We start from the raw sequence: 12242 nt of genomic DNA on the forward strand, positions 1-12242 counted from the left end.
GTTTGGTGAAAATCTGAACAGAGCACACTGCCAGAACCCAGTTAGATAAGTGTCTTTACCATACAATAACATGTGGAGAGTACTGCTACCAGTTGACCATTTGTCACATTGAGATGACCCTATATCTGTGTTTTCTTCTCTCCATCAATGCCATGGAGAATATGAAAGTATAACTGAAGGATTCACAATTTTGGCATAATCTTAAAGGTACTCAAAAATTGTATTCATCGCATCCACTATTTCTAATTTTTTTTAAGGAGCAGGCAGAAAGGTGGAATTGGGGCCAAAATTAGATCAGCCATAATTTTGATGAATGGTGGAGCATGCTCAATGGGCCAAATGGTCTATTTCTGCTCCTATTTCTTCTGTCTTAAGACCTCCTGACCTGAACCTGCATTTCAGCAGCACTTATTGAATTGGTGAATCTTGATTTTCTCCATCAGTATTTCCACTCATTTTACTCTTGTTTTTCCATTAATTATGAACCAAGTTTTACCTCCTCCTTACAATTCCCGTCTACCCTATTTATTTCAATGTCTAATGTATCGGAGGTGCATAACAAGATGACTGCAGTTCAAAAATACTTCATTGTCTGTAAAATAGTTTGGGATATCTTGAGATCACAAAGAGTGATTCCTGGGATGGCAGGTTTGTTGTACGCGGAAAGAGTTTTCTCTCTTATATGAGATGTGGGTGTTGCTGGGTTGCTCACTCTTAGTTGCTCTTGAACTGATTGGCTCTGTAGGCTATTTCAAAGGGAAGTTAAGAGTCAACCACATTTCTATGAATCTAGAGTTACATGTAGGCCAGATCAGTTAAGAAAGGCAGATCTCCTTCACTAAAGGGCATTAGTTGACAAGATGGGTTTGATGCCAATGGCTTTATGGTTGTCATTAGACTAGCTTTTAATTCCAGATTTCTTCATTATTGAATTCAATTTCACAATCTGACATGGTAGGATTCAAACCTATGTCCCCAGAATATTAGCCTGGAGGTTTGAATTACTGGTCTAGTAACATTATCACTATGTCACCGTAACCAAAGATTGGGTTGACTAGGCTTGTATTCACTGGACTTGAAAAGAATGAGAGGTGATCTCATTGAAACAGATAAAATTCTCACAGGGCTTGATAGACTGGAATCAGAGATGATATTCACTTGGCTGGCAAGTCCATAACAATGGGCCACAGTTTCAGCATACAGGGTAGACCATTTAGGACTCAGATAAAGAGAAATAATTCAGAGTCTATGTTCCCTGTAATATTTTCTTCCCCTGCACAGACCTCCAATGTCCATCCATGGCAGCGGCTTCCAGAACTGGAAGCCATTAGCAGGATGAATCTCCAATTGGCTGCACAGCTGCACAACTTAAAGGGAGCATTGCTCAGAGGTGATGATCCTGTGGAATTCTCTACCACAGAAGGTGGTGAAGGCCAAATCATTGAATTTACTTCTGAAAAACAAGATAGATTTCTAGACACTAAGGCAACGAAGGGCATGGGGAGGGATCAGGCGCATGGCTTTGGTCAGCCATGATCATACTGATTGGTGAAGATTTGATAGGCTCAATGGCTTACTCTTGCTTCTTTATTTCTATATTAATACCATTCTTAATGCAATGTCCCAAATAATCAACTAGGTTTTGCCTAGTTCCTACTTAAATTTAATGAATAAAGGAAAATATATACACAGGACTTCTCAACTTGCTGTCAATAAAATCTGTTGATTGAAACTTTTGTTGCGCTGAAGTCACCATTCTTAGTGACTTCAAAGTTCATCGTAGCAATGGCTCCATGTCATCTCTTCCGAAGAGCCTGCACCAAATCCAAATAGGAGACAGGCTAGAAAGTTAGGAGAAGGCGAGGTAAATCAGTCTTCTATCCATTGACTCCATCTATACTTCCCACTGCCTCAGGATAGCAATCAACATAATCAAATATCCTTCCCACCCCAGTTATACTCTCTTCCATCCTCTTCTATCATGCAGAAGATAGAAAAGTCTGAATACACAGAACAAATAGATTCAAGAACAGCTTCTTCCCCATTGTTATCAGACTTTTGAACAGACCTCTAAAATGTTAATTCTGATCTCTGTCTGCACCTTATCTGTAGGTATAACACTGTATTCTGCACTCTGTTCTGCTACCTGATGCGTTTTGTGTGGTACTGTATGCTTGTATAGCATGCAAAATGACACTTTTCACTGTATCTCGGTACATGTAACAACAATAAGTAAATCGATCAATCAAGTTGTATGCCAGCAGCCCATAATATTAGTTTTTAACTTTTTTAGACAGCTTACATGAAAATCTGTATCTTCTGCTTAACGTTCACTTTTACTGACACCCAATGCTACAATTAAAAACAAGGCAGTGTGGATAACTGGTAAAGATTTAACCAAGATTTGAACCATTGGCAAAGTATCAAAAGTGGGATTATGATAGTATAGTGATTACCCAAGCTGGTTAAGTTATCTCATTTTCATGCAAACTGCAACCTCCATTTTCCTTCCTAAAAATTTCCTTGTCCTGTAAATAGCTTTCCCTCATCTGCATCTCCCAGTGAGGCAATATTTCCAAATTGGAGGGATTCTACGGATGGCAGCTGCACAATACTCCTACTTTGTTCAGCACTCCAAGTAAGTGACTTAACCTGGAACAATCTGGCAATATTGGAAAGCCAGATTTAGGTGGATCATACAAGCTGATGTTAAATCCCTGTTTGCAGCTGAAGCTATGGGGTTAAATCACCTTTGTTTCAGAAATGAATATCATCAGCCCTTGGTCTTCAATGGATTTTGATTTTAACTGTAGCAGGAAGGCAATGAAGTAGAGACCAGTGTTACATGCCATGGTACTCTTCAGTGCTAAATTCCTGATATTCCTATTGGTAATCTAAAAAATTCTTTACTTTTGATCTGTCTCATTCTTTGCAATCACAAATTTCATTCCTTATATTTTTTGATAACTCTTCTATCCAGTGAGCTCTGCTGGAAAGTGTAGGTATTAAATGAGAATGCTATCAAGATCAGTTATGAATTACCTATTTCTCATTACTCATCCAGTATGTTACCACAGGAGTTCTTCCAGGCAACAACCTGGGCACAACCATCTTCAGCTACTTTATTGATGATCTTTCTTCCATTATGATGTCAGAAGTTTTGCTTTCTTTATTCATTCAGGGGATGTGGGCATCACTGGCTTTACCAGCATTTATTACCTATCTCTAATTGCCCTGGAGAAGATGGTATTGAGCTACCTTCTTGAACCACTGTAGTCTCACAATGCTTTAGGAAGGGAATTCCAGGATGTTGACCCTGCCACAGTGAAGGAACAGCAGTATCGTCAGGTAAGTGAGTCGCTTGGAGTGGAACATGCAGGTGGTGGTGTTCTCACATGTTTGCTACTCTTGTCTTTCTAGATCGTGGTAGGTGTGCTTGTTCGCAGATGATCACACAATGTTCAGTACCACTCACAATTTCTCAGATAATGAAGCAATCTGTGTAAATGTGCAGTAAGACCTGCACAACATTCCCTGCCATCAATATCTTGGAGGTTGCCATTGATTAGAAACTTCACTGGACCAAACAGATAAATGCCAGGAGTACCACAGGAGGTCAAATGCAGGATAATCTTTGGTTAGTAACACACTTCCTGTCTCTCCAAAGCCTGTCCACCATCTACAAGGGACAAGTCAGGACTATGATGGAATGCTCTGCACTTGTCTGGATGAATGCAGCTCCAACAACGCTCAAGACAACCCAGGACAAAGCAGCCTGCTTGATTAGCATCCATCCACAAGCATCCACTCCCTTTGCCACCAGCGCTCAGTAGCAGGAGTGTGTACTCTCTACAAGATATACTGCAAAAATTCACCAAAGCTCCTTCGCCACACTTTCCAAACCCACAACCACTACCATCTAGAAGGGCAAGGGCAGTAGATACATCATTCTGTTATTTTAATGGTGTCAGTGAATTGAACTCCATCACAATTTCATCCCCTTAAACCAGTTCCTCCAATAATGTGCTCAACATAAAGACCATCACGACAAGCATATTTTCATATTGTCCAAAAACAGAAAATACTTCATGGGAAATTAAGATTAAGTGGCAAGTTGCAATCATTTTCCAAGCATTTGGGGGAGAGGTCTCATTTCATAATGCCAGTGAAGTATTGGGAAAAAAAATCTGTTATACAATTTATAAATGATTCATTATTTCAATGAAATTGAACAATTTTACCATGAAAATCCTTCTCAAAACTTGAAAGTACCAACTTTAGTAATATCTCAATCAAAAATGATTGGTGAGGTTGAGGTCAGGACAAGGTCTCTGTTCCTAATGCTGCTTTTATATTACTGTAGTATACCCCGAGGGTCCCACTGCTGTGGAATCTGCCCTGTTTACACTACAGGGCAAATTCCAGAACAACAGGCAAACAATTGTTAGAGTCATAGCTCTCAACTTTATTTACTGCTTTACCAGCCTTCCTGGCAGCTGGATGATATCCACACTGGTGGGAACCAGGAGAAGAAGAGGCAGCATTTGTATCACTGTAAAATCCTCTGTTTCTTATCTAATATAAGAACGGATTACCAGAGAACGATCGTGTGCAGGAAGCCTCGTGCAGGGCTGCTGAAGCCAAATGTCACACTGCAAATCATCATGGTAGCTTGTCACTCTAAATCCACAGACCCTGCAGAGGGCTGTTTATACTGATCCCTATATCTTCCCTATTGTCAGATTTGATCACACTCATAGCAGGAGTTCATGACATAAATGCACCTCACTCAGCCCTACATTGAGAGCAGAAGTTGCACATTAAACTAAAGACTTTCATTTACTTACCGCCTTTCATAACCTCATGATATGCCAATATCTTGGAAGTGTAGTTGATGTTGTAATGCAGGAAGTGCAGTTGAAAATTTGCACACTGCAAGCACTCACAAACAGCAATGAGATAATGAATGAATAACCTGTTTAAATTATATTGGTTAAAGGATCAATATTCACCAGGACGCTGGTAAGAATTTACTCCCTTTTTTCAAAATATTATCCTGATTTTTTTATATACACCTGATGTGGGCCTCAGTTTAATGTCTCAGTGCAGTCCTTCACTGGAGTGTCAACCTAAAATTTTGTGCTCAGGTCTCTCTAATGGGATTTGAGTCTGCAACTTTCTAACTCAGAGACAAAACAGCTACCAATTGAATTACCGCTATTTGTGCTCTATGACTGTGTGCTGTTCAGGCTTGCCGAGTCCAGCATTCTCCATGGACAAGCTCAGGCATGAGCATAATAAAATGGCAGCCCTACTGCCAGCATTACTATCTGCTGGTAGCAGCAATTGGTGGTCTGTGTCTCTGGAAGCCACCTCATTGCTATTACAGCAATGCACCTACAAGACAGCTAATGAGCTACTTGTCAAAGGAAGTAATCAGAGATGAGTCTAATTCTGTCTCTATATGCTGCCTACAAGCATGCTGTTTCTAGCAGGCATCAATAGATACTGATCAAGCTTAGAAAACTGGGCTGATTTGTTGCATCATTAACCCCAAGATCACAGAGACCAAGATGGACATTGTAGAGCCAGTCTGGCTGGAATCCACTAATCTGCATCAAACAGTTAGAATCTAAAATTCTGTGTGGTTTGTGTGGCATATAGTTGTACCAATCAATACTACTGTTCACAGTGTTATCTAAAGCTGCTAAAATTACAATTTCATCTGCCAATATGTCCTCTCAAATGATCAGAGCGTTCTAGGTTTCCAATCTGTTTTGCAAGGTTAATCACCATTATGGCTGTAACACATAACAATTATAATATGCTTACGAAGAAGGTAGAGGAGAAGAAAGGTTACAGAGAAGTACAGAGAGGAAAATTAAAAGATGAAAATCAAGAGTATAATTCAAAAGTAGAAAAAACAAATAAAATATTTTGAAATATATCTAAAATTACATCATTATAAAGTTCAGAAGTAGTGTAGAATAAAGTGATCTTTGAAAATCATATTTGATGACTCAATTGACAACCACACTGGCCAGTCTGTACTGAGCCATATGGAACAGGAAAGCTGCCAGGTTTAATCACTGGGCTTCATTGAGCCATCTGATTTCAGTTACAGCAAGGGGACTAACCTTTACAGTCTCTTAGTTAAATTCCTGACAAACTGGTTCCTAGAATTAAATAAAACAGAGAACCCACCTGAGTTTCTCCAGCAATTTCATTTTTTGTCCTGGAATTAAATGGTCGTCAATTTGTGTGGTAGTTCAAATTCCAACCAAAAGAGGGAAGCGTCTGCATGTAACTGCTCCAATGCTGCATTTGTGAGGTATATGTGAGAGAGAGAGAGCGATCAGCAGAGAGGCATTTATTATCATGTAGATGTTTCACTGAAGGCAGTACACAAACCACTGCCAATTTGGCTTACATCTGAATCCAGAACTATTTCAACATTTAGTAGAGAAAGGCTAGTGAGCATTATGTGGTGACAAAAGTGGGTACTATCACGTTTCTACCAGTTTCTGATATGTTAGATTATTGCTTCCTTTCCAAATAATTGAGAATCACATTAAACCCTCCCTTTATTGGATATGACAAGTTTTAAAAAGTAACACATTCATTATGTGTGTTGAATGTCCTGTGTTACAACGTAGGAATAGCAAGCCAGACCAAGTCAGACTCCCTATCAGATTCACAACACAGTGAAATTAAAACATTTGATGACCTTCAAAATTGCTCAATTGTTCCTAACCAGGCTTTACAAATAACCAATCTTGGACACAAGCTTATAGCTTTAACTGAAATTAACAATTCATTATTAATCATGTAACTTTAGCAAAACACAGGTGAATTTCAAGGCAATCAAATTAATATCTCCGATCTGAACCCAATTTTCTTTGATCACCAACCCTAACTCATATACTGACAGACAGACAGACACAGTTAAGGGTTTTTTTTAAATAAAAGAATCATAAGTTACCAGTTCAATAACTGTTTCAACAAATACTGGCCTTCATAAAATCTGATGATTTATATTGCAGGCATGTAGGGATTGTATCTTGCTTGAATTCCAAAGTCAATGGTAAATGCAGACAGCTTCTGCAGACTTTGGAGATCTTTCCTTTATTATTTTCTTTACTCAGCACTTTCGACATGTCAATAACTAGAGACAGCAAAACCAAAAAACCCAGTCCAGCAGCTTCCAATGCAATACTGCCCCCTGTCCTAAACCCCAGTCAAAACCAGTTCACCCTTTGGTTTTTCTTCCTTTTTCAATACTCTTTGTGGATGGCTGGCCAGCACCGGTCCTACCTTGATTGATCAATTCAACATCCAACCAGCTGCCAGTGTCTGAACATACCAACGTCTTGGTGCTGATTCAACTTTAGTGTTCTTAGAGCAATACTTAAACCTGCATTATCTTTTGAGACCAACTCCCAACAGTAAATATCAGTCTTTTTAACTCAAAGTTCAAATTCGCAACTGCAACTCACAGTTCCAAGCCAAAAATGTGAAAGATAAAAGAAAAACAGTAATGGTCTTAACACCTGCATGGGGCAATGACGATTAATGGAACTGTTTTAAAAAACAGCATGCAAATTTGGTTCACAGAATTTCAAAAACGTAAAGGCAATTTTTGTATTGTTTCCCCTCACTTAAACTAATAAGACCAAAATAAAATAATCGATGGTCACCAATTGTCATCCATCCCAATTTTGCGTGAATCTCCATTCTGATGACTGGAGCACCCAAGGAAAACATATAAATCAGAGTTCAAATGAGGCTGTTTGCATTCCTGTTCATTATCCATGGGCAGTACAACTCAGGAGGTGGTCATTTGTTTTTAAAGTGATCAGCAGCCAACTTATCACCTTAAATAATCCCTCACTCCACACCTGGTGCACAGTTACAGTAGTGTGTACAATTTAAAAGATGTACTGCGGTGAATCACCAAGGCTTCTTCAATAACATGTTCCCCAAACCTTCGATCTCTACAACTTCGAAGGACAGGGACAGAAGAGCATTACCACCTAAAAGTTCTTCTCTAAGCCACTCACCATTCTGACTTGGAAATATATTGCCCATTTCTTCCTCATCACTGAAACATAATGCTGGAACTCCCTCCATCACTGACTGCAGCAGTTCAAGGAAAATCACCACCACCTTCTCAAGGGAAATTCAAAATATGCAACAAATATTATCCTCAGCAAGCTTTTTATGCACATCCCGAGAATTAGTTTCAAACACAACTTATCTGCAGTTAAGGAACGTTGGGTAGAAGCCAGGGAGACTTCTTTTTGATAGTTGCTTGAGGACTTTAAATCTTAAAGGCTTTTTTTTAATGCATTCATAACCATTGATCAACTAAAGGTTGGTTATAAGGTCCAAGGTACGTTGGAGAGTGGAAATGCCTTATAAGAGAATGCTACACATGTTGGAGAAGAACTGCATCATATTCTCAGACTTTGTGCTCAAAGGACTTAAGCAAACTTTCAAATAGCAAATCTTCACCTGGGCCTCATGTGTATTATATTCATGGCTGGTCTTTGGGGGTTTACATTGCTTTCCTGTTCAGTAGAGCTGGGAGAGGACCCTGCAACCACTATCTGCTCATGAGTGCTTTGTGTTTCATTAGGTGCAAACTCCTCAAACTCATCACCTGTCCCACGTAGGAAGGGAATCTCTGCACTTAATTTGCTGATGATGTGCATAGCCCGAGAATCATTTTGCAATCATTGATGACCTTATGATGGAGGGAAGATCGTTGATGAAGCAACTGAAGATGGTTGGGCCTAAGACACTCCCTCGTGGAACTCTTGCAGAGATGTCCTGGAGCTGAGATGACTGACCTCTAACAATCACACCGTCTTCCTATGTGCCAGATACGACTTCAACCAGCGGAGAGTTTGCTCTGTGATACCCATTGATTCCAGTTTTGATTGGACTCCTTGATGCCACACTCAGTCAAATGTGGCATCAATGCCAAGGGTTGTCACTCTCACCTCACCTCTGGAATTCAGCATTTTTGTCCATGTTTGAACCAAGGCTGTGATAATATTGGGGCTGAGTGGCACTAGCAGAAGCTAAACTGGGCATTGCTGAGCAGGTGCTGCATGATAGCACTGTTGATGACACTTTCCATCACTTTATTGATGATGACTGATGAGGCGTTAATTAGCCGGATTGCTTTAGTCCTACTTTTGGTGTACAGGACATACCTGAGCAATTTTCCACATTGTTGGGTAGATGCTAGTGTTGTAACTGTACTGGAAGAGCTTGGCTAGGGGAGTCGCAAGTTCTGGAGCACAAGTCTTCAGCACGTTTGTTGGAATGTTGGCAGGGTCCATAGCCTTTGTGGTTTTCAGTGCCTCCAACTGTTTCTCAATTTCAGATGAAGTGAATCAAATTGGCTGAAGATCCTGGGGATCACTGGAGGTGGCCAGGCTGGATCATCCACTCGGCACTTCTGGCTGAAGATTGCTGCAAATACTTCAGCCTTATTTTTTGCGCTGATCTGTCAGCACCTCCATCATGGAGGGCAGGAATGTATATGGAGCCTCCTACTCCAGTAAGTTGTTTAATTGTCCACCACCATTCATGACTGGATGCAGTAGGACTGCAGAGCTTAGATCTGATCCATTAGTTGTGATCAATGTGTATGCAGATAGATGGTGTGCGGCAAGGAATTTTGAATTCAGAAGTTCATGATGAGGAAATTTCAACAGAGCAGGATCCAGGAGCGCTGGGTGGCGCACTTTGTTAGCTTGGGAAAGAAAGCAAATTCGATGCTGCTATAGAATAGCCAGTCGGTTCAAACTTGCCCTGCAGCAGCTTTTTTTTATTCATTCATAGGATGTGGCCTTTGTTGGCTGGCCAGCATTTATTGCCCATCTGTAATTGCCCTGGAGAAGGTGGCAGTGAACTGTTTTTTTGAACCACTATAGTCTATTTGTTGTGGTTATACCCACAATGGGAGAGAGTATGCCAGGATTTTGACCTAGCAACACTGAAGGTACAATGATATACAGGTGCACAATCTTTTATCTGAAATCCTTGGGGCCAGTTGTTTTTAGGAATTTGGAATATTTTGGATTTTGGAATAAATGACATTTTCACAGTGAAATTTTTAAAAATTACTGAATAGCAGACCCATATGTGACTAGTAGAGCGCTGAGATACAATTGACATATGCCAGTGCTGGGCCACGCCACCACGTCACATCTGAGTGGGTTGGGTCACCTGTTCGCACGCCAAACAACGTTGTTATACATGAAAAAAATCTTCAGATTTCGGAGCTTTTTGGATTTCAGAATTTCAGGTAAAGGATTGTGTACCTGTATTTTCAAGTCAGGATGGTGAGTGGCTTGGAGGGGAACTCACAGAAGCTGCCCTTGTCCTAAGAGATGATGGAATTTGAGAGTTTGAAAGGCACCTTAGTAAATTTCTGCTGTGCGTCTTGTAGGTGATAGACATTGCTGCGAAGATGGTAGAAAGAGTGGATGCTTGTGGATATGGTACCAGTCAAATGCTCTACTTTGTCCTGGATGGTGTCTAGTTTCTTGATTGTTGTTGAAACTGCATTCATGCAGGCAAGTGGGGAGTATTCCGTCACACTCCTTACTTGTGCCTTAAAGAAGGTGAACAGGCTTTTAGGAGTTAGGCGGTGAGTTACTTGCTGCAGGATTCCTAGCCTCTGACCTGGTCTTGCAGCAACAGTGTTTATGCGACTAGTCCACTTCAGTCTCTAGTAAATAGAAACCCCCAGGATATTGGTAGTAAGTAATTCAGCAATGGTAATATTGAATATCAAGAGACATTGGGTGGATTCTCTCTTGTTGGAGATGGTGATTGCCTGGCCCTTGTGTGCTGTGAATGTTATTTGTCATTTTTCAGTCCAAGCCTGAATATTGTCCAGGTCTTGCTGCATGAGCTATGGACTGCTTCAGTATCAGGAGTCGCAAATGGTGCTGAATATTGTGCAATCATCAGCAAACATCCCCACTTCTGGCCTTGTAATGGAGGGATCCAAACTGCAGAGAGTTTTTCACCTGATTCCCATTGATTGGAATTTTGCTCAGGCTCTTTAATACCAAATTCAGTCAAATGCTGCCTTGATGTCAAAGGAAGTCAGTGTTGCCTCCACTTAATTCATGTTTGAACCAAGGCTGTAATTGAGTCAGAAGTAGAGTGGCCTTGACAGAACCTAAACTGGGAATCGGTGAGCAGATTGTTGTTAAGCAAGTTGCTAAGCACTGTTGATGACCCCTTTCTTCAATTTACTGATGATCAAGAACAGACTGATGGGGCAGTAATTGGTTAGGTTGGATTTGCCCTACTTTTTGTGTGCATGGGAAACCTAGAGCAACTTTCCACATTGTTGGGTGGATCCCAGTGTTGTAGCTATACAGGAATGACTTGGTTAGTTCTGGAGCACAAGTTTTTCATACTATAGCCAAATGTTGCCAGGGCTCAAAGTCTTCATAGTATCTAGTGCCTTCAGCTGTTTCTTGATATTATGTGTAGGAAATCAAATTGGCTGCAGACTGGAATCTGTGATGTGGGGACCTCTGGAAAAGGATGAATGTTACGTGACAATTCTGACTGAAAATTATTGCAAATTCCTCAGTCTTGTCTTTTGTGCTGGGCTCTCCCCTCATTGAGGAGGGTGATATTTGTGGCGTTTAATTGACCACCACTGTCCATGACTGGATATGGCGGGACTGCAGATACTTTTTGTATTCCCAAATTTGACAGAGCATATATCAAATAAATCATCTTCTATTCAGTGTCAATGTTGAGTCTGAGCCCAAACCTCAGAAGAGCATACCCTTCAATAACCTTATTGTGGTTTAGTTTAGGGCAAGTCTGTGGATCTTTACTGACCAGTAGTTAGACATTTAACTTTTTGCTTCTACATTGTTGGTGCATGCTTAGAGGTGTAAAACTGTGTGCATCTCTAGCCTATGTCCTTCCAGTTCATTTATCTTCGAAGTGTACAAGACTATCCAAATTCTTTTTATGGAGAATTTTGTAGTCAGAAGGTAGAAATTACTCTTATCCCATTAATGTTCAAGTCCAGGTCCCAGAGGTGAAAGGACAGTGCTTTATCCAATGCAACCACTCATTCCCTCAAAACGGATTGTTTATAAAGGGGTTCCTAAAGAGCCTATTCCAGAGACCACTGGTTTCAGGATACATATTCAAAATGTGTCAAACAAGGGCAAAGAGTTCAAAAAGAG

This window comes from Chiloscyllium punctatum, chromosome X (assembly GCF_047496795.1).
Source record: "Chiloscyllium punctatum isolate Juve2018m chromosome X, sChiPun1.3, whole genome shotgun sequence".
In the NCBI taxonomy this organism is placed as follows: Eukaryota; Metazoa; Chordata; class Chondrichthyes; order Orectolobiformes; family Hemiscylliidae; genus Chiloscyllium; species Chiloscyllium punctatum.